Raw genomic sequence first — 25,935 nt, forward strand, 5'->3', positions numbered from 1 at the left:
CTCATTAGCATATACTTTCATAACAGGATTTCTCAGTGCTGGAGTAATGCACCTCAGCCATACGGGGCAAGTATTCTTTAGGGGAGGGTAAAAAGTTGATGACAGATCCCCTATCAATCCCTTTTAATTCTGGGATTAGGAATTCAGTGGGCGGGTCCATCGATGATTGACAGCTCTCTCTATGTGACTGTGTAAACAAACATAATTTTCAATAACTAAGAAAGCCCTCCAGACTCGTAAGCAAAATCAGAGCAAGGAGTTAAATTGATACAACCAGCTATACAGTAGGACCGCCCACCGGACTCCTAAGCATAAGTATAGTGGGATTTAAATGAATAGAACTTGTTATACAGTAGGACCGCCCACCGGACTCCTAAACATAAATATAGTGGGATTTAAATGAATTGAACTTGTTATACAGTAGGACCGCCCACCGGACTCCTAAGCATCGATATAGAAGGGATTTAAATTAGTAAAACATGTTATACAGTAGGACCGCCCACCGGACTCCTAAGCATAGAAGGAACAAGGATTTAAATTAATAAAACGTAAGTTATTAGGGATCTTAAAAAAAAAATATATATATATATATATATATATATATTCTGTTCAATTTGGTCCTTTAGTAACAGGCTGTTCTCAGGATGGACAGCGTGTACAATGTGACATGTTCCCTTTAAGCCACCGGCTTTCAGCGAAGATCAATCTTTGTGGGAAATCTACATTTCATTCCTGGTATAAATCGTGAAGTTCAGTGGAGCGACATCTTGTGAGCTGGGATACATGTAAAATGTAAAAATGGTTTATCAGGGTAGTGTGCACATCTACATATAATGTACCGCCATATCATTGCAATGTCTGACACAGTCAATAGTAAAGCAAATATCATGGCTCACGCACAGTCTGATCGGCTTCTTCTTCTGCTCCAGATGACATCAAAAACGAAAGATATGAGCATCACAGAAAGGGGATATATTTTGCAAATAGATTGCATGACCGATCGTCCTCTGGTTCTGTCTTATAATTCTGATTGGCATTAAAATGAGTCTGTCAGCAAGCTTGATGTAAGGGCAGGGACCCTGATTCCAGGGATGTGTCACTTAATGGCCTGAGTGCTGTAGTTTCAATACAAACAGTGTTTTATAAGCAGGAGGTCACTCCAGGACCAGGTGTTGCGTGCTAGATAGTCCAGCTAATGTGTGTAACCCCGCCCCCACCACTAATTGGCAGCGTACACAGAAAGCTACCAATCAGAAATGTAGGCGGGGTTATACACAGCTCAGCAGTCATAGCACTGCTGCATCGACAGCAGAGAAAACATCAAGCACCAAGCAGCCCAGTAAGTGATACATCGCTGGAATCAGGGTCTCTGCCCCTACGTCATGCTGCTCCCAGATTCCATAGAAAAAAATCTGCTGACCGATTTCCTTAAAATATTATGGTAGACATCAAAATCGGTAAATAAGCTTGTTGCCAGCACATTCCTAAAAACTTAGCTGAGATGTAACTCATCGCAAGATGAGTATTGCAATGAATTTACAAACTTAAAGGGGTTGTTCATAACAAATAATTTATCATCCATGCAAAGGATAGGTGACATCTTATAGATCGGCGGTCACGTATGTGCGCTGCCGCTCTATTTGTAATGGGGTAGAAGAACCCCAATCCATGTGTTGGCACTCGATGGCCTCCAGAGTAATTAACAGCTGATCGAGGGGGTGTCAGGTGTCAGACTCCCCATTTATCGAATATTGATGTCCTATCGTATGGAAAGATCATTCATTTTACTGTGGCCAGACAACTCCTTTAAGACATTACAGGTACTGGAGGCTATTCTGGGAGGCTGTCACATATTACTGACTTCACATGTTACGTCACCAGCCTGGTGGGGCTGGTGTACTTACTTAGAAAATCCATATCAAAATGGCTATTTAATCCTGTTATTAAAAAAAGCATTTTAGGAGTCCTATTATAGTGAGAGAGTTCATGCGTTTCTACCTACAGAGCCTAAAAGACAGCTGCAGTTTGTACTGAGCAGAGTTAGATCTAAGCAGGGAGGTAGGGCACTGAGGAACTGTCAATCAGGCTGGCTGGCTGGAGATTGAGGTTACATTTTTTAAAAAAATTATATCGCCACGACGACATGGATTTTAAAGGTGAGTACACCAGCTTCATCAAGTCTAAGAAATCTGTTTAATAAAGTATTCAGTTTATATTATGAAATCAGATGGGAGATCCATATAAACGATTATTACACAATTATTCCATCATAAGCAGCTAAAACCCTATCTATACTTTCAATTCATGAGTGAAGTCAGATTTCCCTATTATTCAAACAGGAGATGGTAATTGGTGCTTATAAGATTCTATGAAAGTAAGAGGAAGGAGGAGCTAGAGGCCAACACAGACATTCTACTGGAACAATTACAGGGCTCCATAGAACCATATGAGCACCAACTGGCATCTCCAATCTTAGTAATGGGGAAGTCTGTGAATTGAGAATGTTCAAAATGAATGATCAGTCCAGGAGGAGAAAAAAAGCAAATTTCTCTAATAAGATGCATGAAAAAGCCGGATTACGTACCGGTAATGCTCTTTTAATGAGTCCACGACAGCACCCCACATGAGAGAGAGGGATCCGCCCATAGGAACAGGAAACCTACAGAATAAAAGGAGGCGGTCCCCTCTCCTCCTCAGTTTAGTTACAGAGTATAAAAAGGGAACCGCAAAAGTGTTAGTATTCATTCTTATTCAGTCACATAAATTTCTTAACTCTATACAACCATTATTTGTGACCTTAAAGGAAAGAGCTGTGCATAATTTAGGGAGGGTAATACATGGGTGCTGTCGTGGACTCATTAAAAGAGCATTACCGGTACGTAATCCGGCTTTTTACCCTTCGCCACGACAGCACCCCACATGAGAGATTTTCAGAGAGTCATTATTTGGGTGGGATTACTGTATTAAGAACAGCTCTACCAAAGGTCAGATCAGAAGACGTGGACAGATCAAGTCTATAATGGTTGTAGAAGGTGTAGACCAAGTTGCAGCCTTACATATTAAATGGATCGGTACATCTGCTTGTTCCGCCCAGGAGGAAGCCATGGCTCGTGTTGAGTGCGCTTTTATACCCACTGGAGGAATCTCGCCTTTTGACGTATAGGCCAAGCAGATAGCATCTCTGATCCACCGAGATATGGTAGCTCTCGTGACCCCATGTCCTTTCTTGTGGCCCTGAAAGGAGATAAACAGAGCCCTACTCTCCCTCCATGTCTGACACCTTTCTATATAAGTCAGGATGGCTCTTCTGACATCTAAGGTGTGGAACTTATGTTGTTCTGGAGTTACAGGTGAATCAAAAAAGGAAGGGAGAAATATTTCTTGTGACCTGTGGTAGGTGGACGCTACCTTAGGGAGGTATGAGGGGTCTGGTTTCAGGACTATCCGATCATGAAATATCAGTAAGAAAGGTGGGTCTACTGATAGGGCCTGGATGTCACTAACCCGTCTAGCTGAGGTTAGGGCTACTAGTAAGGCTACTTTATATGTTAGGATTTTTAAAGGTATTGAATCTAATGGTTCAAATGGAGAGCTTGTTAAGGCCTCTAATACTAGATTTAAATCCCACGGAGGTAGACGGGGAATATGGACCGGTTTACTACGTTCACAAGATTTTATGAATCTGGAGATCCACCTATTAGCTGCTATATTGCATCCATATAGGGCTCCTAATGCCGAGACCTGAACTCTTAAGGTATTTACAGATAGTCCTAACTCTCGGCCTTTTTGCAAGAACTCTAGGATAGGTGTGAGTGGAACTTGCTTAGTGAACGGTACCGTGTAGAAGTCTAAAAATTTATTCCATACCCTACTATATATTAGGGTGGTAGAGCTTTTCCTGCTCAATAAGAGGGTGTTTACTAGTTCTGTTGAGAACCCTCTGGAACTTAATAGTTGCCTCTCAAATTCCACGCCGTCAAGTGAAGACCTTTCACTTGCGGGTGGAAAAAGGGGCCTTGGTACAGCAGCTCCTTGTCTGATGGGAGAATCCAAGGATCGCATAGGCACATGGTCTGGAGACAAGAGAACCATGGTCTTTTCGGCCAGAATGGTGCAATGAGGATTACTCTTGCCTGTTCCCTCCTGATCTTTCTGATCACTAGAGGAATCAGAGACATTGGAGGAAAGGCATATGCCAGTCTGAACCGCCAAGGATGGTGGAGAGAGTCCAACATATCTGGGTGATCCCTGGTGTTCAGGGAAGCGAACCTTTGTACTTGCCGGTTGTCTCTTGTGGCAAATAGGTCGATTTGTGGTATCCCCCATGCTTCTGTTATCCTTCTGAATATGGATTTGTTTAAGGTCCATTCTCCTTGACGCAACTCGTTTCTGCTGAGGTAGTCTGCCCTGATGTTCTCTACACCTTTGATGTGCAGGGCTGTTAAGGATGTTAGATGAGCCTCTGCCAGCTGAAAGATGTTTGCAGCTATGGTCATCAGACTTCCTGACTTTGTACCACCCTGACGGTTCAAGTATGCCACTGCGGTGGAATTGTCTGAGTAAATTCTTACATTTGTTCCATGAATCTGCGGAAGAAAATGATATAAGGCACATTCTATTGCTTTTAACTCCTTCCAGTTGGAGGAACATATTAATTCTGTCTGATCCCAAGTATTTTGGGCCAGATTGTCTTCCATATGTGCTCCCCACCCAATAGGGCTGGCGTCGGTGGTAATTATTTTAGACGGGTCTATTATCCATGGCACACCCCGTGATAGGTGGTCCATGTCTAGCCACCAGGATAGTGATTCTAAGACATTACTGGAAAGAGTTATTCTACTTTCTAGATAACCGTCTTTCCCCTGAGCCGACAATACTTCGTACTGCAATTGACGGGTATGGAATTGTGCCCAAGGTACAGCAGGGATACATGATGATAATGACCCCAGTAAGGACATGGCCTTTCTTAGTGTCATGTAGGGTTTGCGTATTGCGTCTGATACCTTTGATTGTATAGTCAACCTCTTTGACTGAGGAAGAAAGCATTTCTGACTTACGGAGTCTAGCTGGATTCCTAGAAATGTCTGAACGGTTTCTGGATTCAGCCGAGATTTTTCGAAGTTGACGATCCAACCTAACTCCTGTAGGGACGAGATCGTATTAGATAAACGAGTTTTACATTGAAGTGCAGAGCTTCCTACCACTAGAAAGTCATCTAGGTAGGGTATTATCAAGGTATCTCGTTGGCGTAGATGAGCCATCACTTCTAGTATCACCTTAGTGAAGACGCGGGGAGCCATAGAAAGCCCAAATGGCATTGCAACATACTGAAAGTGACGAACCTTTCCCTCCAGGGTGACTGCTACCCTTAGGTACTGCTGATGTTCGGCATGTATGGGAAGATGGTAATAGGCGTCCTTTAAGTCTATTCCGGCCATGACACACCTAGGGAATAAGAGTTTTATGGTAGAACTAATGGATTCCATTTTGAAGGTATGATTACGCAGGAAAGAATTTAATTTTTTAAGATTTATGATGGTTCTAAATGAACCATCTGGTTTATTAATCAGGAATAAAGGGGAGTAGAACCCTTTCCCTTTTTGATCCTGGGGAACTTCTATCAGGACTTTTTTAGATAGAAGAGATAGGATCTCTATTTCTAGAGCCCTCTGTTGGTCCTGACCTTTTGGAGATGTTATTATGAAGGAATCCCAAGGGATTCGATCAAATTCTAATTTAAGGCCGTATTGCACAATGTCCAGAATCCACTGGCTGGATGTTATCTGTTCCCATTGGGGAAGAAAAAATTTTAATCTGCCGCCTACTTCCTGGTTAGCGGTATTTACGTCTCGGATTATGGGACCCGCTAAAAAAGGCACCTTTTTGCTTTGGGTCCTTCGACTCCCATCGCTCTCTTTGTTCAAGCGGCTTGTTCCTAGTAAAGGGGCGTCTCCTGAAGGCTCTCCTGTAGGATGGGAGATATTGGTTAGGGAAGCCTTTCTTCCTTTCACCTGCTTTATTCAGGAGTTCATCCAGCGTCTTCCCAAAAAGGAACTCACCCTGACAGGGAATCGCACAAAGTTTCGCTTTAGCTTGTGCGTCCCCCTTCCAATTCTTTAGCCAGAGTGCACGCCGGGCTGTGTTGACTAGGCCGGCTGACCTGGCTGCAAGACGTAGCGAGTCCACTGAGGCATCAGCTAGGAATGCTACTGCTTCTTTAATTTGAGGCAATTTCAGCAGGATAGATTCCCTCGAAGTTTTGCCTCTAATCTGTTCCTCCAATTGCTCCGTCCATACTAGTAGAGATCTTGCAGTACAGGTACTAGATATGGCGGGCCTGAACGCCCCCGTATTGACTTCCCATGACCTCTTTAGTAAAGCTTCTGCTTTACGGTCCAGCAGGTCTGTCAGGACCCCTGAATCCTCCACTGGTAGGACCGACTGTTTGGTTGTGGAGGCTACCGCAGCATCAACTTTCGGCACCTTTGACCAGGTGTTTAGGTCTTTATCGCTGAAGGGATAGCGCCTTTTAGAGGATGATGGTAAAAACCCTCTATTCTGCTTGTCCCACTCCTTTTTAACATTATCTTTGATGGTTTGTATGACGGGGAAGGACCTACGTTTCCTCTGTCCTAACCCCGCAAACATTATGTCCTGTGCTGATTTCTTTTCTTTCCCATCTGGGCACCCCATCGTGCTCCTGACAGATTTTATTAAATTGTCCACATTACTGTTGGGAAGACAAAGTCCCCCTTCAGTCTCGGATGAGCTCGGCTGAGATCCCTCTTCGTCTGAAGAAATACATACACCCTCTGACTCCGAACTAACCGGAGACCGGGACCTGCTAGGCTGACGGGTACTGGCGCTACTTGTCTGCGCCAAACCCTGCATCTCTTCTCGGATAATAGCTCTGACATCTGAGGGAGTCATGATATTTTCCTGCCGTAGAGTTTGCATGATACACTCCGCACACAGTTTTTTGGCATAATCATCCGGGAGGGGCTGCGTACATAAAGCACACTCTTTATGCTTAGATTTGTGTGTCCTTTTCTTAGTCTAGAGGAAGGATACAGGAGGAACATATATCAGCATATAGGAAGAGACTCTTTCAAAAACTCACCCAGTGAAGCTGACAGGTACCGGTTCTGGAGGCGGAATTCGTTTGGTGGTAGAACTCTTCTCTGGAGGTCGGCCACCACTCTTTGTGCTGCTCCTCGTGCTTCTCTCCCTGCTGGGAGAGCGCTGTTGCACTGCGGGCAGGTGCGCTTCGTCGGCCGGTGAAGCCATTTCACACACACCGGCCCGACGCTAGCGCTGCATTTTTAAAACTGCCGCCCATTCTCCTGCCTCCCCGGACCAACCCGGAAGTGCTCCCGCGACTTCCGGGTTAGACGCGCCGCTCTCACTCACCATGCGGCAGCCGGAGGCTATTAAGCCGGCCGCTGCAGCGCGCGCGTCCTCACAGTGCCGGCCGGACCTACGGTGACCGGACCCGGACCGTGAATGTTTGGCCAGACGAGGGGGGAGGCTGCAAGCAGGGGCTCCCCCGCCGCTGCTTCTGGTACCGCAGCCCCTGCCGTTCCCACAGAAACCGGCGCAGGCGGGTGCATGGCCCAGGGATCCTCTTCATCTGTAGGTAAGCCGGGTCCCTGTAGGAACAGGAAACCTAAACTGAGGAGGAGAGGGGACCGCCTCCTTTTATTCTGTAGGTTTCCTGTTCCTATGGGCGGATCCCTCTCTCTCATGTGGGGTGCTGTCGTGGCGAAGGGTAAAAGGTTTCTTATCTTCAGTTCCCACATCTGTACTACTGATTTATGAAAAAAAAAAAAACTCTTTAAAGGGCTTGTTCGGCCTTGGGGTACTAGTCAGCAGTCACTCTGTAACAGCAGACTTAGGGATCCTCACAGCACGCACAGTGCACACTGTGAGGATTCTTCGGTGCTGTCGGAAGACCGCGAGTATGTGATTTGCATACATGCGGTCACATGCCGACTAGAAGTGTTCTAATTCGCTCAATGCAAGTGTATTGTGGTCTAGTGGGAATGTGGCCGTGAGTATGCTAATTGCATTACTTGCAGTCACATGACTGTCCGCTTCCGGCACTAGAGAACCGTCACAGTGTGCACTGTGACATAGGATGACCGCCAGATAACCCCTTTAACTCCAGCGGCAATGCGGTAGCGGGCTATGAATGTTACACCTACTTGAAAACATACAAAAAATCATATGACCTGACAGGGGGCAAAAGGAAATGCATTTTGTGAATGGGGGGCTTATACTTATGACTGACACATGCAAAGGGGGGCTTCTCTAGCGCATAATGCAAATGGAGAAAGCTAAACATAAGTAGTCTGAAAACTGCGCTGACTCTTCATTACTAAGCAGATAGACTGGCTTATGAAAATGCCTAACTCCAACCTGAAGCAACCAGTTAGAAGAAGAGGGGGCCACCATTATGAAACCCACCATATGGGGGGCTATAGTGACTGTCCTATCAGGGGACATATGAGAACTAACTCGAAAAGTTAAAACAAAAAGAGTTCTCAGAATACAAGATCCTATCAAAATATGTAGTAGGTGTAATAATAATAATATTAGCAAATACCTCCAATTAGAAATGTAGAATAGCTTTTCTGATTCGCTATGTCTTTTTCCTCATGCGCAGGCATTGCAGGACCTTAGGTATCCATGGTAACGACCACTAGCAACTAGCTGTCACTATATCAGTGGTCGTAACCATGGATACCTAAGGTCCTGCAATGCCTGCACATAAGGAAAGAGACCTTGCGAATCAGAAAAACTATACTACACTTCTAACTGGATGTATTTGCTAATATTATTATTACATCTACTACATATTGGGATAGGACCTTGGAGATGGGAATACCCCTTTAACCGAATTTAATATGAACATACGGTCAAGAAGGCTCTTGTATGTGGGCACTGTAATCTGAAAGGGTGCGCCAAGTGTTTATCCCACTCTTTCCTGCCTGGCAATGAAACAACTCCGCCAGTGCCAGAATGCCCCCCACACCCGGACCCTTCACTCTGTAGTTGGAAGATAAAAGATCCTACTAACGAAAATTGCACTGACATCATATGGTATTCGGAAAACATCCTCCAATATCCGGAGAACGGGAAATACGACGGCACCAGCCTAGTGTACACGGAGGAGTTTTACTTAAAGGGGGTATCCAGGACTTTCGGACTAACTGCCTGCCGGTCTTGAATCAATTGAAGGGAAAATAAAAAACTCAAAAAAAGGACGTCAAAAACAAACCCCCAATTTTTTTTTTCCCCCATGGATTTTTTAGGCAGAAAAATCTACATTAAATAAAAAAAAAAAATCAGTGTGAACATCCGAAGTGTGAATTCTGTAGTCTCGTGAGAAATGGTTAATTGGTAACGAGCCAGTGATTCTTGGTATCCTGCAAAATATATGGGATTCATTATTTTTCATGTGATAACATAAAAGGAAATGAAGCAGAAAAAAAGAGAGTATATATTACATCCGTCTAATGTAATACAGATCAAAAAATATACATTCAGCCTGCAAAAAAAAAAAGATTGAAAAAAAATAAAATTTTGTCCACGGACCGATCTACATATGATTGTCTCTATCGGTGATCTTCAAACTTTGGGTTTTCTTGTTTATTGAAAATTTCACAAAAAAAAAACTGGTGAAAAATGCAAAGATCAAGTCATATAATGGCCAGAAATTGTGTTCGTTACCAAATATAATAACTTTAAGGTATTTTCAAGCCTCATAATACGAGTAATCCGAAAAGTTTGTTAACAACGTAATAGCAGGTGGTGGGGCAGAGGATGCAGTTACGGCCAGGCCCCGGAGCAGAGGAACCCGCCGATGGCCACAGCGTTTGTGGATGTACATCCAGTTGAAAACTAGGAGGGCCTCTGGCTTCCTGCCCTGTAATATCAATTTACCTGTCCCCACTTCCAAACTGAGCGGCTTGGCTCCTTCATCCCCTTGCGCAGGCAGCGCAACGCAATGACGTTGTTGCGCCACCTGCGATGAGACACCCAACATCACCTGGAGCTCCTGGCTTTTGACAGATCTGTGACATGGGGCACTTCTTCATGGCGAAAGGTTCCCTTTAAAGTGTGGGGGGACACAACATGGGATATTATTAGAGTATGGGGGCACAATCAGGGGCATTGTTAAAATATCAAGGGCACAAAGGGGACATTGTTAAAGGTCATGGGCCACAATAGAGGGCATTGTTAGGGTCACGGGCCACAATAGGGGACACGGTTAGGGTCACGGGCCACAATAGGGGACACGGTTAGGGTCACGAGCCACAATAGGGGACACTGTTAGGGTCACGAGCCACAATAGGGGACACTGTTAGGTTCACGAGCCACAATAGGGGACACGGATAGGGTCATGGGCCACAATAGGGGACATGGTTAGGGTCAAGGGCCACAATAGGGGACACGGTTAGGTTCACAAGCCACAATAAAGGACACTGTTAGATTCATGAGCCACAATAGGGGACACTGCTAGGTTCACGAGCCACAATAGGGGACATGGTTAGGGTCACGGGCCACAATAGGGGACACTGTTAGGGTCACGAGCCACAATAGGGGACACTGTTAGGGTCACGAGCCACAATAGGGGACACTGTTAGGTTCACGAGCCACAATAGGGGACACGGATAGGGTCACGGGCCACAATAGGGGACACGGTTAGGGTCAAGGGCCACAATAGGGGACACGGTTAGGGTCAAGGGCCACAATAGAGGACACGGTTAGGGTCAAGGGCCACAATAGGGGACACTGTTAGGGTTACGGGCCACAATAGGGGACACTGTTAGGGTCACGGGCCACAATAGGGGACACTGTTAGGGTCACGAGCCACAATAGGGGACACTGTTAGGGTCACGAGCCACAATAGGGGACACTGTTAGGGTCACGAGCCACAATAGGGGACACGGATAGGGTCATGGGCCACAATAGAGGACACTGTTAGGGTCACGGGCCACGGACCACAATAGGGGACACTGTTAGGGTCACAGGCCACAATAAAGGACACTGTTAGGGTCATGGGCCACAATAGGAGACATTTTTGATGTATTAGGGCATAGAGGGTAGACGCTATTATTTTACAGGGCACTAAAGATGTATGTTACTAATGTATAGGCGCCACGAGTGAGAGGGAAGCATTGTTAAGGTACATGATATTAGTACAAAGAAAGACAGACAGTAAATGGGCACAAAGGGGAATTTTACTATTGTACAGGGTCACAGACGGAGGCATTTTTACTGTGAGTGGGCCTTAAATGGAGACATCACTACTCAAAAATTTTTTAACTTTAAGTTACCTTGAGGGGTATTCAAAAACAGGATTTCTATATAAGAAAACAGCATTATATTTGATTGGCGCTACGCGGACTGTAGAGAAGAGTAAAACCGCTTGGTGTCAGCCATAGTATCCCACTGACTATCCTACACAGGTGGACACCCCTCTTTGATTTGTCCAGAGCCGCCACGTCTGCTGGCCAGTATATGATATTAATTAGTAGTCGTTGGGGCTGCCTTGGTGGGACGCTGTGTCGGTGAAAGAACGGTTATTAAAAAAATGGCCATTAGGGATAGACGTTGTTGATCTACTACGACCAGTAGTCCGAAGCTAAAAGCAGGACCCATTCAGGGTGAACTTTTCAACCCCCCGTTTTCTCAGGTTATTCCTGTCCAATTATAACAAACATGATTTAGGCAATCCTCTTTATCTCGGACCTCATAATTGGTTCCAGAGACGCGGACTTAAAAATAGCGATCTGGACGTCCATAGCAACTAGAATTTCTCATGTAAAGATCTGAATATGCAAAAATGTCCTCGGTAGCAAATATGAAATGTTCTCTGCAGAAAAACAAAAATCCGCAGTTATGGAACAATGAATTGGGAGCATCTGAAAATCATATTTACACAGAAAAAACGCACATTTAAAGGGGTCATCTCAAGAACGATCAGAAGCGTACGGCTTCCAGCCCCCAGCTTTTCTAGGGGCGGTGCGCTCCTGAAGATCGACCGTTCGGACCAGTGGCATGGTCGCGCCGCTGCTCCGAACTGTTCACTCGCCTAGTCTGCAAGCATAGGAATCCTTGAGGAGTCACAAGTCTGCAGTCACACAGTGACTGCAGACTTGCACTTCAAACCTGGACAACCCTTTTAACTACTCCATGCAACGCCTAGACCCATGAAAACGACTGCAGGAAGAATAGAACTTAATTTTTTCCTCCATTGCCGCAGGTCCAGTAAGGCAGCCAGACATGATTAAAATGCCATTTACTGCCAGATTACCAATACATCTACAGGTAAATTACTTTTTGTGGAGGTAACAGGTTCCCTTTAAATTCCTTGGAGAGCGTTGGAGGTCCAGGTCCCGAGCCCACCCCCAAAGATTGCAAAAGCGTATACTCTGATCTGTAGGATTTAAAGGGGTTGTCCGGCCTGAAGTCACTTTATGAGTAATCACTCGTGAGCACGCTCTGAGGATTGCCAGCGCTGGGAGCAGGCGGTCATGCAACAGTCACATTCCTACTAGACGTGTTCGATCTCGCTCAATTCACATCTAGTCGGAATGAAACTGCATGTATGTAAATTCAACATTTGCATTCTCCTTTGCCGCTACTAGAGAATCCTCACAGCCCAAACAGTCATTGCTGATTTTCCTGTGGCGGTGATCTGCTTGGCACAGAGATCACATGGATGTATACGGCATCATTGTCGCTGTGAAATAATCAAAGACGCCTGGAAACCGCCAAAGCTTCAGAGGATGAGCCTTGTTTATTTTTTATTTTATCAATTGTCAATATATCATCTGTTATCCAATTTTTTTCCTAAGTGGACAACCCCTTTAACATAACAAGGTTAGTATTCCCTACATACTGCTAAAATATTATGAGAAGATGAAGCAGAGAAAGAAGGCCTCTGTTCTCATCATAGAGGACACATAGAAATTATTCTTTTTTGTTCCAGTTTTTTTCTCCATAATGTGACCCTGCTCCAATGGGAATATCTATATCTGACATCCACAGTCAATATGTCACCACATTTTATTAGTTGTGTATTAATATATATATATATATACTAGGAAAACATTCCCAAGACGGCAGAATCTTCACATCATAACTTCTATTTGTGCACTGTGCAGACATTTTATTTATAGATTCTCAATAATAGCAGTAACAATATGATCCATAAAGAACATATATCATATCATGTACCCAAAGCTCGCTGAACATAGAGTATTAGTAAAGTATGTCCTAAAGGGAGAACAGGATAACAAGACGTAATTCAGGGTAAACATGAAAGCTACAAATGAGCTTAAAGGGGCTGCTGGGCAAAAAAGAAAAGTTCCCCAGTAGCTTGGAACTGTAAAATAAATAATCGATCCTCACCTACTGGCAGCGATCTGGATCATGAGCATGCATTACCGTTGTCTACGTTGACACTGGAAAATGACACGTCACTGTTCCACTAGCAGCAGGAGGAGACGTCGCCGTTCCTCTAGCAGCAGGAGGAGACGTCGCCGTTCCACTAGCAGCAGGAGGAGACGTCGCCGTTCCACTAGGAGCAGGAGGAGACGTCGCCGTTCCACTAGGAGCAGGAGGAGACGTCGCCGTTCCACTAGGAGCAGGAGGAGACGTCGTCGTTCCACTAGGAGCAGGAGGAGACGTCGCCGTTCCACTAGGAGCAGGAGGAGACGTCGCCGTTCCACTAGGAGCAGAAGGAGACGTCGCCGTTATACTAGGAGCAGAAGGAGACGTCGCCGTTCCACTAGGAGCAGGAGACGTCGCCGTTCCACTAGGAGCAGAAGGAGACGTCACCGTTCCACTAGGAGCAGAAGGAGACGTCACCGTTCCCCTAGGAGCAGAAGGAGACGTCACCGTTCCACTAGGAGCAGAAGGAGACGTCACCGTTCCACTAGGAGCAGGAGGAGACGTCACCGTTCCTCTAGCAGCAGGAGGAGACGTCGCCGTTCCACTAGGAGAAGAAGATGTCGCCGTTCCACTAGGAGCAGTAGGAGACGTCGCCGTTCCACTAGGAGCAGGAGGAGACGTCGCCGTTCCACTAGGAGCAGGAGGAGACGTCGCCGTTCCACTAGGAGCAGGAGACGTCGCCGTTCCACTAGGAGCAGGAGGAGACGTCGCCGTTCCACTAGGAGAAGAAGATGTCGCCGTTCCACTAGGAGCAGGAGGAGACGTCGCCGTTCCACTAGGAGCAGGAGGAGACGTCGCCGTTCCACTAGGAGCAGGAGGAGACGTCGCCGTTCCACTAGGAGCAGGAGGAGACGTCGCCGTTCCACTAGGAGCAGGAGGAGACGTCGCCGTTCCACTAGGAGCAGGAGGAGACGTCGCCGTTCCACTAGGAGCAGGAGGAGACGTCGCCGTTCCACTAGGAGCAGGAGGAGACGTCGCCGTTCCACTAGGAGCAGGAGGAGACGTCGCCGTTCCACTAGGAGCAGGAGGAGACGTCGCCGTTCCACTAGGAGCAGGAGGAGACGTCGCCGTTCCACTAAGAGCAGGAGGAGACGTCGCCGTTCCACTAGGAGCAGGAGGAGACGTCGCCGTTCCACTAGGAGCAGGAGGAGACGTCGCCGTTCCACTAGGAGCAGGAGGAGACGTCGCCGTTCCACTAGGAGCAGGAGGAGACGTCGCCGTTCCACTAGGAGCAGGAGGAGACGTCGCCGTTCCACTAGGAGCAGGAGGAGACGTCGCCGTTCCACTAGGAGCAGGAGGAGACGTCGCCGTTCCACTAGGAGCAGGAGGAGACGTCGCCGTTCCACTAGGAGCAGGAGGAGACGTCGCCGTTCCACTAGGAGCAGGAGGAGACGTCGCCGTTCCACTAGGAGCAGGAGGAGACGTCGCCGTTCCACTAGGAGCAGGAGGAGACGTCGCCGTTCCACTAGGAGCAGGAGGAGACGTCACCGTTCCACTAGGAGCAGGATGAGACGTCGCCGTTCCACTAGGAGCAGGAGGAGACGTCGCCGCTCCACTAGGAGCAGGAGACGTCGCCGTTCCACTAGGAGCAGGAGGAGACGTCGCCGTTCCACTAGGAGCAGGAGGAGACGTCGCTGTTCCACTAGGAGCAGGAGGAGACGTCGCCGTTCCACTAGGAGCAGGAGGAGACGTCACCGTTCCACTGGGAGCAGGAGGAGACGTCACCGTTCCACTAGCAGGATGAAGAGACATCACCATTCCACTAGGAGCCAGAGGAGAAGTCACCATTCCACTAGCAGCAGGAGGAGACATCATCGTTCCACTGGCAGCAGAAGTCACCATTCCACTAGCAGCAGGAGGAGAAGTCACCATTCCACTTGCAGCAGGAGGAGACGTCACCGTTCCACTATGAGGAGGAGGAGACGTCACCGTTCCACTAGGGGCAGGAGGAGACGTCAACGTTCCACTAGGGGCAGGAGGAGACGTCAACGTTCCACTAGGAGCAGGAGGAGACGTCAACGTTCCACTAGGAGCAGGAGGAGACGTCAACGTTCCACTAGCAGGATGAAGAGACATCACCATTCCCTAGGAGCCAGAGAAGTCACCATTCCACTAGCAGCAGGAGGAGACATCATCATTCCACTAGCAGCAGAAGTCACCATTCCACTAGCAGCAGGAGGAGAAGTCACCATTCCACTTGCAGCAGGAGAAGTCACCGTTCCACTAGCAGCAGGAGAAGTCACCGTTCCACTAAGAGCAGGAGGAGAAGTTACCATTCCATTTGCAGCAGGAGAAGTCACAGTTCCACTAAGAGAAGTCACCGTTCTACTAAGAGCAGAAGTCACCGATCCACTAGCAGCAGGAGGAGAAGTCACCGTTCCACTAGCAGCAGGAGGAGAAGTCACCGTTCCACTAGCAGCAGGAGGAGAAGTCACCGTTCCACTAGCAGCAGGAGGAGAAGTCACCGTTCCACTAGCAGCAGGAGATTTGTACAGCGAGTCATCGGGATGGCTTTCTGCATCGGCCCTGCTTCTGGTGCAATGGTGGCTTCTTCTCGTCCTGTGTCAGCACACCACAAAGTGGACTGTGCTGGATACAGGTGGGTGTCAGTAAGTCTCAATTAGTTTGTTATTTTTACAGAACCAAGTCCCTGGGGAATTTTGTTTTTGCCAGGACAAACCTTTTAAAGTGCCCATATAAATGAGATAGCTGAACAAAGTTGGAAAGGGAGACGACACCTCTGACATCAGCTTATCTCGCCAGGAAATAAAAGGATCTGTAGCGAGTTGGAAGGCCACCATGCACACTAAAGATAGTTGGCAGGTTCAGAAAACTTAACTCTAATTTGGTTGAGGGTCTTTTGTATCGACATAGAATTTAGTAAAGCATGCGCTCTTTACCTGAAACCGGCCACTCTGATAGACTACAAAGGTGGCCAGTGACCTAGGCAATGAGCTGTAAAGTATAGAATAAAAAAATATATATTTTCTTGAGAACAGAGAGGATTAAAAAAAAAAAAAGTTAAATTGCAAAATTGCTTGTTTTTAATGCATTTTGCAATTTTATCCATTTAGGATAAATCCCTTTAACTTTGCTTTTTTCTGCCAAGGCAAGTATCTCGTCAAACATTATCAATCAACTGGACAGCGCAACCATACACATAATCACACCGATGTATACGCTCCTAACTCTATTACCAATACAACTATCATATAAGCAGTCAGAATAGAAATATTTCAAGAGTCTGTCAAGCAGAAAACGACTGTTCAAACAAAACACAGGCACTCCGTACACACGGTGTGGCCGAACAGTTCACGGCATCTTCCCACCTACTTGTCTTTCATCTATCTCCACCCAGATCTTCCTTGACTGACAGGAGTGAGTAGAGTGTTGAAACAGATGGAAAACAAGATGAAGTGGTCAAACAGTTCAGAGCTCCTTCCAAGAGGTCCACTAGTAGAATGTGCTTGGTTTGAACAGTCATTTCGTGCTGACAGTCTTTCCTTAATGTTGAAAATTAAACCAACACAGTCAATCTGCATAAGAAAGTTATGTAACAGTTTCCTCTAATTCCAACCATCTAGATGATATTTTTGCAAATTTTTGTGGACATACTTATCCAGACTGTCTAATTTTAAGACAGTACAAACTGTAGACTAGATAGTCTAAAAATAAGCCAAATTTAATAACAGTGATTCGTGCTGTTTTAGTCAACTACTTCCATCTTTAGTCTGTCTAGCCTAACTTTATACCACCTACTGCCTGCCACAAATTTGGACTAAAAAAGTTTTTGGTGTCACATTTAGGCTACACCCGTTTTTAGTGAGATCACGCCCCCTTGTCAGAAAAGGCACAGAAAGTGTCTAAAACAGTGAATGGGGTCGAAATGCAGAGCGCATGTTTGTGAAATGCCAGAGACCAATTCAATGAACCGAAGGCGGACATTGCCCTTTTTTTCTCAAGACAGCTTTTATAAATCACATAACAAAATCTTAAATTCTGGAGAAATAAAGTATTAAAAAAGTGTTTTCTCCAGGGGTATAAAATGAGACGTTGCCTTGGAAACGGATGATTTATCAAAAGCGGTAAACACTTCAATTTGAGCTTGGAAACAGCAGACACGCGGCACTACGTGACGCCCGCTTCAGTATGGATTTTCCCCTGTGATTCTACACATCTCCTTCTATTAATATCAGAAGTTGTCAAATTAATTTAGATTTCTACATGCAAACTAAATAGATGAGAGCGTAAATATCATTCAAAATTGGACACAAAATGTGCTGTACACCAGGGGTCATGGTGTTCAAGACCTATTTAACAGCTAGCTAGTGCACGCTGATCAACCCGTCCTCCCAGACTATAATCCTGATAAGACAAAGTATGGAGGTGTAGAAAAAAAACGCATACTAAGGTGTATCTTTATGCTGCCTAAGCCTACAACGCTACTGTAGAGCTATGATAAACTCGCTCAGGCTTTAATAACAATGAGATTGCTCTGTTCACTCTGTCCAAGTCTATACAGCAAAGCTGAAAAGTGATATACAGACGACAGGAAGAGTGGGCTTATTGTGTCCGATCATGAAAACTGTAGCACTTAAGAAAAAATTCCATGGTAAATACACACCGAAGGCTGCCCATGAAGTGTAAAGGTTTTTTTTTCTCATGTGGCTGTTCAGAACGGCACCAATCTCCTGGCTTCCTGCTTGCCAGGGGGTGGAGTGTTCCTTCTTGATTGACAGTCTGGATCAATGGCATTGATGTAGCACTAGGCTAAATTGTACATTCTCTGACCCACTAAGCATAGGCAGCTTTACCTCTAAAGTATCGAAAACTGGAGATGGCAGTTTCAGAGAAGCACTTACAAGCTCTATTGGAAACAGCTTGTATGCGCTGGGAGACGGGCCACTGTTTTACCCCATTAAAGAATTTGAGAATAATTTTTTAAGCCAATATCCATGCAGATTTGAAGGACAGCCCTGACTCGGGACTGATGTCCAAACCCTTCCGAGGTCAGCCTCTTTACAGTACCCTAAACAAGCTTTATGAGACTTCTCCTCCGTCATTGGCACAATATTTGGTCCTCAGTATAACTAATGTAGCAAGTTATTTATTATACCAAAATATCCTCCCTGGACAAACAGCTATTTCAAGGCCTTGAGGAGATCCTATTACGTCCATTCAAGAAGCCCAATGTGAGTAAGTTCCACCAATAAACATAATGAGAATGAAACTCTGTCCTAGACGACGGATGGCCTTGATTTTATACATAATTACTTCCAAGAAGTCTTTGCTTAATTGCACTCTAGCTCTTGAATAGCATTTGGAAAAAAACACTTATGCATTTCCTCGAAAAGAATCAAAAACCATTAGAGGATTCACTATAAACTAACCTCAGCTCCAGATTTCAAAGAATTGTTCTTGGTAGGTTAACGAGGTCCCTGATACTATGCCAAATGACTACAAGTTTCATGACCATGTGTGAATTTAAGGTAAAGCAACTGCTGTAAAGTAAGTCCTGGCTTCACTTCTTCTAGGCTGTGATGGACCCTTATGATGAATTCAACACTGTCCGACACATGGTTTGCATGATGGATTCCATCTTCTGGTTGGAAGGCAGCGCTGACTGAAGGTCCAACGGCAGTGCAAATTAAGTCTACCTTTATGGTCTCGTTGGAATGAAAAGTATATTGAATGTAAGATGTACAAGTATGGTGCCGGTCCTAGACCAATGTTCCTCAGGAGCCATCAACATTGGCATATGCCAACAAATGTTATCATTAGCACCAAGCATTACAGTCAACTGGTACCAGGATGAGAACCATCAACCGGTCATGACTAATGACAAAAATTTTGACTTTGCAGAAGAATATGGATCAAGGTTTTGACTAGTAGGACCAGAACATGGAAAGTAAAAACGTGATGATCCTGGACCTTTGAAAGCCCATTTCAGAGACAGAAACAATCATTTAAATCAAACTCACGCAAAAAACCTGCAAAACTACCATAATGATGTGGACTATACTCTTGCAAAATTTGTCGAAAATTTGCAATAGTCAAGAGCATGCCTTCAAATCTGTCCAGATATCTGCATTTTTCTGTAATTTGCAGAGAAAACAATGCAGAACTCTGCCCAGATATGCCATGTCTGAGTGTGGTCTTAGAAAATACTGCCCTTTCCACCACTTGAACTCTATGTACAAAGCTTATTTTTTTCAACGCATATCTACAAGGAGTCAATTGGCCTCCAAACGTCCAGCTTGCGCCAAAAAAGTGTCCACTTGGCGTAGAATGGGCCAGTACGTGGCAGCGTAGCTTTTACTTCAAAAAGAACCTGAAGACCTACCTCTTCCGGCAAGCCTACAACCTGCAGTAACCACCGATCGACCAAACCGCTGCACGACCAGCTCTACCCTCACCTACTGTATCCTCACCTATCCCTTGTAGATTGTGAGCCCTCGCGGGCAGGGTCCTCTCTCGCCCCGGAACCAGTTATGACTTGTATTGTTCAAGATTATTGTACCTGTTTTTATTATATATACCCCTCCTCATATGTAAAGTGCCATGGAATAAATGGCGCTATAATAATAAATAATAATAATAATAATACTTCACTCTATATCAGTCGTTACCTACTATAATAAGAATCACAGTAAAAAATCTGCAAGGCGTTAGTTATTTTAGAGCCTATAGGCGAGCCCACTATATGAGTGATATTGTCACCATCCATCTGATGATTATCAAAAGATTCTCACAATATATACTCCAACTCTGATTTAGACTCAAAACGAGTATATGAACAGTCTGTTATTTCATTATAGTAAAAAAAACACTATCACGAATATAAATTACTAATAACATACACAATCACACACATATCTAGCAGGAATTTGAAAAAAACAGCTGTCAATTGCTCAAAAAAATTGTGTTAAAGATCCTGTAAATTTCCCTAAGTTTCTTTGATTTTGCCATTTTTTTCCCATTTTGGCACTTTGTTGCTCCATTGCAGAGGGATTCAAATTAGTTTCTTCTGGAGCGCAGTCTGTGAAATCTCTGCTTGCAGGGCAACCGGGCGTTTCTACAGAGTCTTCTCTGGGGCTGTAATTAGTACAATCTGGGAGAAAGGGGTAAAAGTGCACGCCCCAGTAAAGACTCTAAAGAAATGCCCAGTTGGACTAGAAGTAGAGATTTCACATACTGCGCTCCAAAAGCAAGTAATATCAATATCTCTGCAAAGGAGAGACGCAGCACAAAAGAGAAAAAAAGCAGCAGAAGCATGGCAGATAAAAGATTTTTGCAAGGTATTTAACAAACTTTTGGAGCAAGTGATGGGTCATCTTTAACTGTAAATATACGTATATATTTATTTATACACACAGTGTACTGAAAAGGTCTTTATACCCCATGAACTTTTTCACGTTAGTCCAAGTTACATTCACAAACTTAAATATTTTTTTATTTGGATATTATGTGATATGCCAACAGAAAGTAACAAATATCTGTGAAATGTAAAGGAAAAGTTACAGGGTTTTCTCAGTATTTAAAATATATAAATCTGAAAATCGTGACGTGCATTTGTATTCAGCACTGAGTCAATACTTTGTAGGACCACCTTTTGCTGCAAGTCTTTTGGGGTCTGTCCCTACCAGCTTTGCACATCTAGAGGCTGAAATCTTTGCCCTTCTTCTTTGCACACTCGCTCTCACTTTGTGAGATTGATGGAGGGGTCTCTGAACAACAATTTTCAAGTTTTATCACAAATTCTCAATTGGATTTACAATGCCTACAAGTAGTATTCAACCCCCTGCAGATTTAGCAGGTTTAATAAGATGCAAATAAGTTAGAGCCTTCAAACTTCAAACAAGAGCAGGATTTATTAACAGATGCATAAATCTTACAAACCAAAAAGTTTTGTTGCTCAGTTAAATTTTTATAAATTTTAAACATAAAAGTGTGGGTCAATTATTATTCAACCCCTAGGTTTAATATTTTGTGGAATAACCTTTGTTTGCAATTACAGCTAATAATCGTCTTTTATAAGACCTGATCAGGCCGGCACAGGTCTCTGGAGTTATCTTGGCCCACTCCTCCATGCAGATCTTCTCCAAGTTATCTAGGTTCTTTGGGTGTCTCATGTGGACTTTAATCTTGAGCTCCTTCCACAAGTTTTCAATTGGGTTAAGGTCAGGAGACTGACTAGGCCACTGCAACACCTTGATTTTTTGCCTCTTGAACAAGGCCTTGGTTTTCTTGGCTGTGTGCTTTGGGTCGTTGTCTTGTTGGAAGATGAAATGACGACCCATCTTAAGATCCTTGATGGAGGAGCGGAGGTTCTTGGCCAAAATCTCCAGGTAGGCCGTGCTATCCATCTTCCCATGGATGCGGACCAGATGTCCAGGCCCCTTGGCTGAGAAACAGCCCAACAGCATGATGCTGCCACCACCATGCTTGACTGTAGGGATGGTATTCTTGGGGTCGTATGCAGTGCCATCCAGTCTCCAAACGTCACGTGTGTGGTTGGCACCAAAGATCTCGATCTTGGTCTCATCAGACCAGAGAACCTTGAGCCAGTCAGTCTCAGAGTCCTCCAAGTGATCATGAGCAAACTGTAGACGAGCCTTGACATGACGCTTTGAAAGTAAAGGTACCTTACGGGCTCGTCTGGAACGGAGACCATTGCGGTGGAGTACGTTACTTATGGTATTGACTGAAACCAATGTCACCACTGCCATGAGATCTTCCCGGAGCTCCTTCCTTGTTGTCCTTGGGTTAGCCTTGACTCTTCGGACAAGCCTGGCCTCGGCACGGGAGGAAACTTTCAAAGGCTGTCCAGGCCGTGGAAGGCTAACAGTAGTTCCATAAGCCTTCCACTTCCGGATGATGCTCCCAACAGTGGAGACAGGTAGGCCCAACTCCTTGGAAAGGGTTTTGTACCCCTTGCCAGCCTTGTGACCCTCCACGATTTTGTCTCTGATGGCCTTGGAATGCTCATTTGTCTTTCCCATGTTGACCAAGTATGAGTGCTATTCACAAGTTTGGGGAGGGTCTTAAATAGTCAGAAAAGGCTGGAAAAAGAGATAATTAATCCAAACATGTGAAGCTCATTGTTCTTTGTGCCTGAACTACTTCTTAATACTTTAGGGGAACCAAACAGAATTCTGGTGGGTTGAGGGGTTGAGTAATAAATGACCCTCTGAAAAGACTTTTCACAATTTAAAAAAAAAATAAACAAAGAAATAACATTCTTTTTTGCTGCAGTGCATTTCACACTTCCAGGCTGATCTACAGTCCAAATATCACAATGCCAAGTTAATTCCAAATGTGTAAACCTGCAGGGGGTTGAATACTACTTGTAGGCACTGTAAGTCTGGACTGTGACTGGGCCATTCACACATGAGTATACTTTGATCTAAACCATTCCATTGTAGCTCTGGCAGTATGTTTAGGGTCATTTTCCTCTTGGAAGGTGAACCTATGCCCGCCCCAGATTCAAGTGTTTTGCGACCTCAAATAAGTTTTCCTCCAGGATTGCCTTTTATTTAGCTCCACCCATCTTCCCATCAACTCTGACCAAGTTCCTTGTCCCTGCTCAAGAAAAGCCTCCCCACAGCATAATGCTGCCACCACCATATTTGACGGTGGGGATGGTGTTTTCAGGGTGATGTGCAGTGTTAGTATGGGACTTCTAATGGCTTGCTTTCCAAAATGGCTTTCTTCTTGCCACCCTTCCATGAAGGCCAGATTTGTGGAGTATATGACTAATAGTTGTCCTGTTGACACATTCTCCAATCTGAGCTGTGCATCCCTGCAGCTCCTCCAAAGTAACCATGGGCCTTTTGGCTGCTTCTCTAATTAGTGCTCTCCTTCCTTGGGATGTCAGTTTAGGTGGACGGCCATGTCTTAGTAGGTTTCAGTTGTGTCATACTCATCTTATTTTTGGATGATGGACTGAACGGTGCTCTGAGATGTTTGAGCTTGGTCTATTTTTTTTTTTATATATATATATATAACCCAACCCTACTTTACACTTTTCCAAAAATGTATCCTTGACCTGTCTGGTGTGCTCTTCGATTTTAAATGCCCATTTGTTATGCCACGTCTTTACTCTTTTGTGTCTATATTTGTATTCCTTCAGATACTTTGTTATACCATGCCTGATGAAGAGACCCAAGACGTCTCCAAAGCTTGCTTTGTAACATCAATTATTTTATTTTTGTTAGAAATTAAAAGATATCATAACTACAAGATTATTATTCTACTACTGCCCGAGAAAAATCAATCTTTTTCAATTGGTTAACACAGTACCAAAACCTTGGTTTTCAGGATGCAGTTTGATCCTTAATGTTCTTAAACAAACCTCTGAGGTCTTCACAGAACAGAAGTAGTTATACTGAGAAGAAATTATACACACGGGGGGACGCAATCTACTATTCTAATTACGGTATGTGACTTCTGGAGGCAACTGATCACTCAAAATTTTATTTAGGGATATCAGACTACGGGGAGGGCTGAATGTTGACTAGTTCACGGTATACTTTTTTTTTTACGGCACAGAATAGATCAGAAGGCAAGCATTCCATAACAGTCAACCAAATGTCCAAGTGATACATGTCTCCGGTAAAGAAACACATGCACATCACTCTCGTTAACCTCTCACTTTCGTGTCTTTTTATGGAATGTCTTTAGTCTTCCAATCAGTTTGTGAATTTCGACCCAAATCATTAAAGGGAACCTGTCACCTGAATTTGGCGGGACCAGTTTTGGGTCATATGGGCGGAGTTTTCAGGTGTTTGATTCACCCTTTCCTTACCCGCTGGCTGCTTGCTGGCCGCAATATTGGATTGAAGTTCATTCTCTGTCCTCCGTAGTACACGCCTGCGCAAGGTAATCTTGCTTTGCGCAGGCGTGTACTACGGAAGACAGAGAATGAACTTCAATCCAATATTTCGGCCAGCATGCAGCCAGCGGGTAAGGAAAGGGTGAATCAAACACCTGAAAACTCCGCCCATATGACCCAAAACTGGTCCCGCCAAATTCAGGTGACAGGTTCCCTTTAAACATTTCCAAGCATAAAATGCAGCATGGGGCAGCTTCAATCACAAATAAGACATGCTCCTGCTGAGAAATTTACATAATTTCTCATAAAAAAATGTGGTGGCTTTGAAAGCAGCTGAGCAAATAATTTTATATTAAGGATAAATAAATCTCGTGAGTCTGAGCAACGGAAATTCCTTGTGGTTCCTTTGTCCTTGTTCGAGGTACCACATCCTTGGTGACACTAGGCAGACATGCCGTTCTTCATCCTGGACGATTAGATGAGCCAGTTCTTGGAAATCTACCCTTTAGGCCAGTCTCACACGTCCAGATAATTCCGGTACCGGAAAAATCGGTACCGGAATTATCCGTGTCCGTGTGCCCGTGCGTTTCTGTGGCACATTAGTGTGGCACACGTGCGCCGACCGTGTGCCCACTGGGTACCACACGCACCGTGCAGGAGACGGTGCTAAAGTTTAGCGCTGTCCCCTGCATCTGGTGCTGAAGCCGCCATTCATATCTTCTTTGCAGCAGCGTTTGCTGTAGAGAAGATATGAATAATCCTTTTTTTTTGTTTGTTTCTCGTGTTTAAAATAAAGATCCATGTCCCCACCCCCCTCCCACCCCCTGTGCGCCCGCCCGCTGTTCTTAATATACTCACCCGACTCCCTCGCTGGCTGGCGCTGCTTCTTGTCCTGGCCGCACCTTCTACTGTATGAGCGGTCACGTGGGGCCGCTCATTTACAGTAATGAATATGCGGCTCCACCCCTATGGGAGGTGGAGCCGCATATTCATGACTGTAATCGGCGGCCCCATGTGACCGCTCATTCAGTAGAAGGTGCGGCCAGGACAGGAAGCAGCGCCAGCGAGGGAGCCGGGTGAGTATTTTAAGAACAGCGGGTGGGCGCACAGGGGGTGGGAGGGGGTGGGGCACATAGATCTTTATTTTAAACACGAGAAACAAAAAAAAAAAAAGGATTATTCATATCTTCTCTACAGCAAACGCTGCTGCAAAGAAGATATGAATGGCGGCTTCAGCACCAGTGAGGGGGACAGCACTTACTGTAGCGCTGTCTCCTGCACGGCACACGGACAACGTCCGTGTGCGGTACGTGTTTTACACGGACCCATTGACTTTAATGGGTCCGTGTAATCCATGCGCTCCCACGAACACTGACATGTCTCCGTGTTTGGCACACGGTCCGCAAAAAGTCAATGACATCTGCACAGATGCATTGATTTCAATGTGTCTACGTGTGTCAGTGGCTCCGGTACGTGAGGAAACTGTCACCTCACGTACCGGAGCCACTGACGTGTGAAACCGGCCTTACAGAGGTTGAAAAACAAAGCGCTGCAACAACAGCATTTTGGAAATGAAAAGAAACGATAAGGAAATCAGTGGCATGGGCATTAATCCTGACAGATGTTCCCACTTCAAG

The 25,935-nt window shown here is 45.1% G+C and overlaps 1 protein-coding gene across 2 annotated transcripts in view; it reads right to left on the reverse strand.

Moving 5' to 3' along the window:
- Window positions 1-25,935, reverse strand: part of C7H7orf50 (chromosome 7 C7orf50 homolog) — a 257,785-nt gene that overhangs the window by 210,236 nt on the left and 21,614 nt on the right. The window lies entirely within an intron of this gene.

Source organism: Ranitomeya imitator, chromosome 7, assembly GCF_032444005.1.
Source record: "Ranitomeya imitator isolate aRanImi1 chromosome 7, aRanImi1.pri, whole genome shotgun sequence".
NCBI classification, from domain to species: domain Eukaryota; kingdom Metazoa; phylum Chordata; class Amphibia; order Anura; family Dendrobatidae; genus Ranitomeya; species Ranitomeya imitator.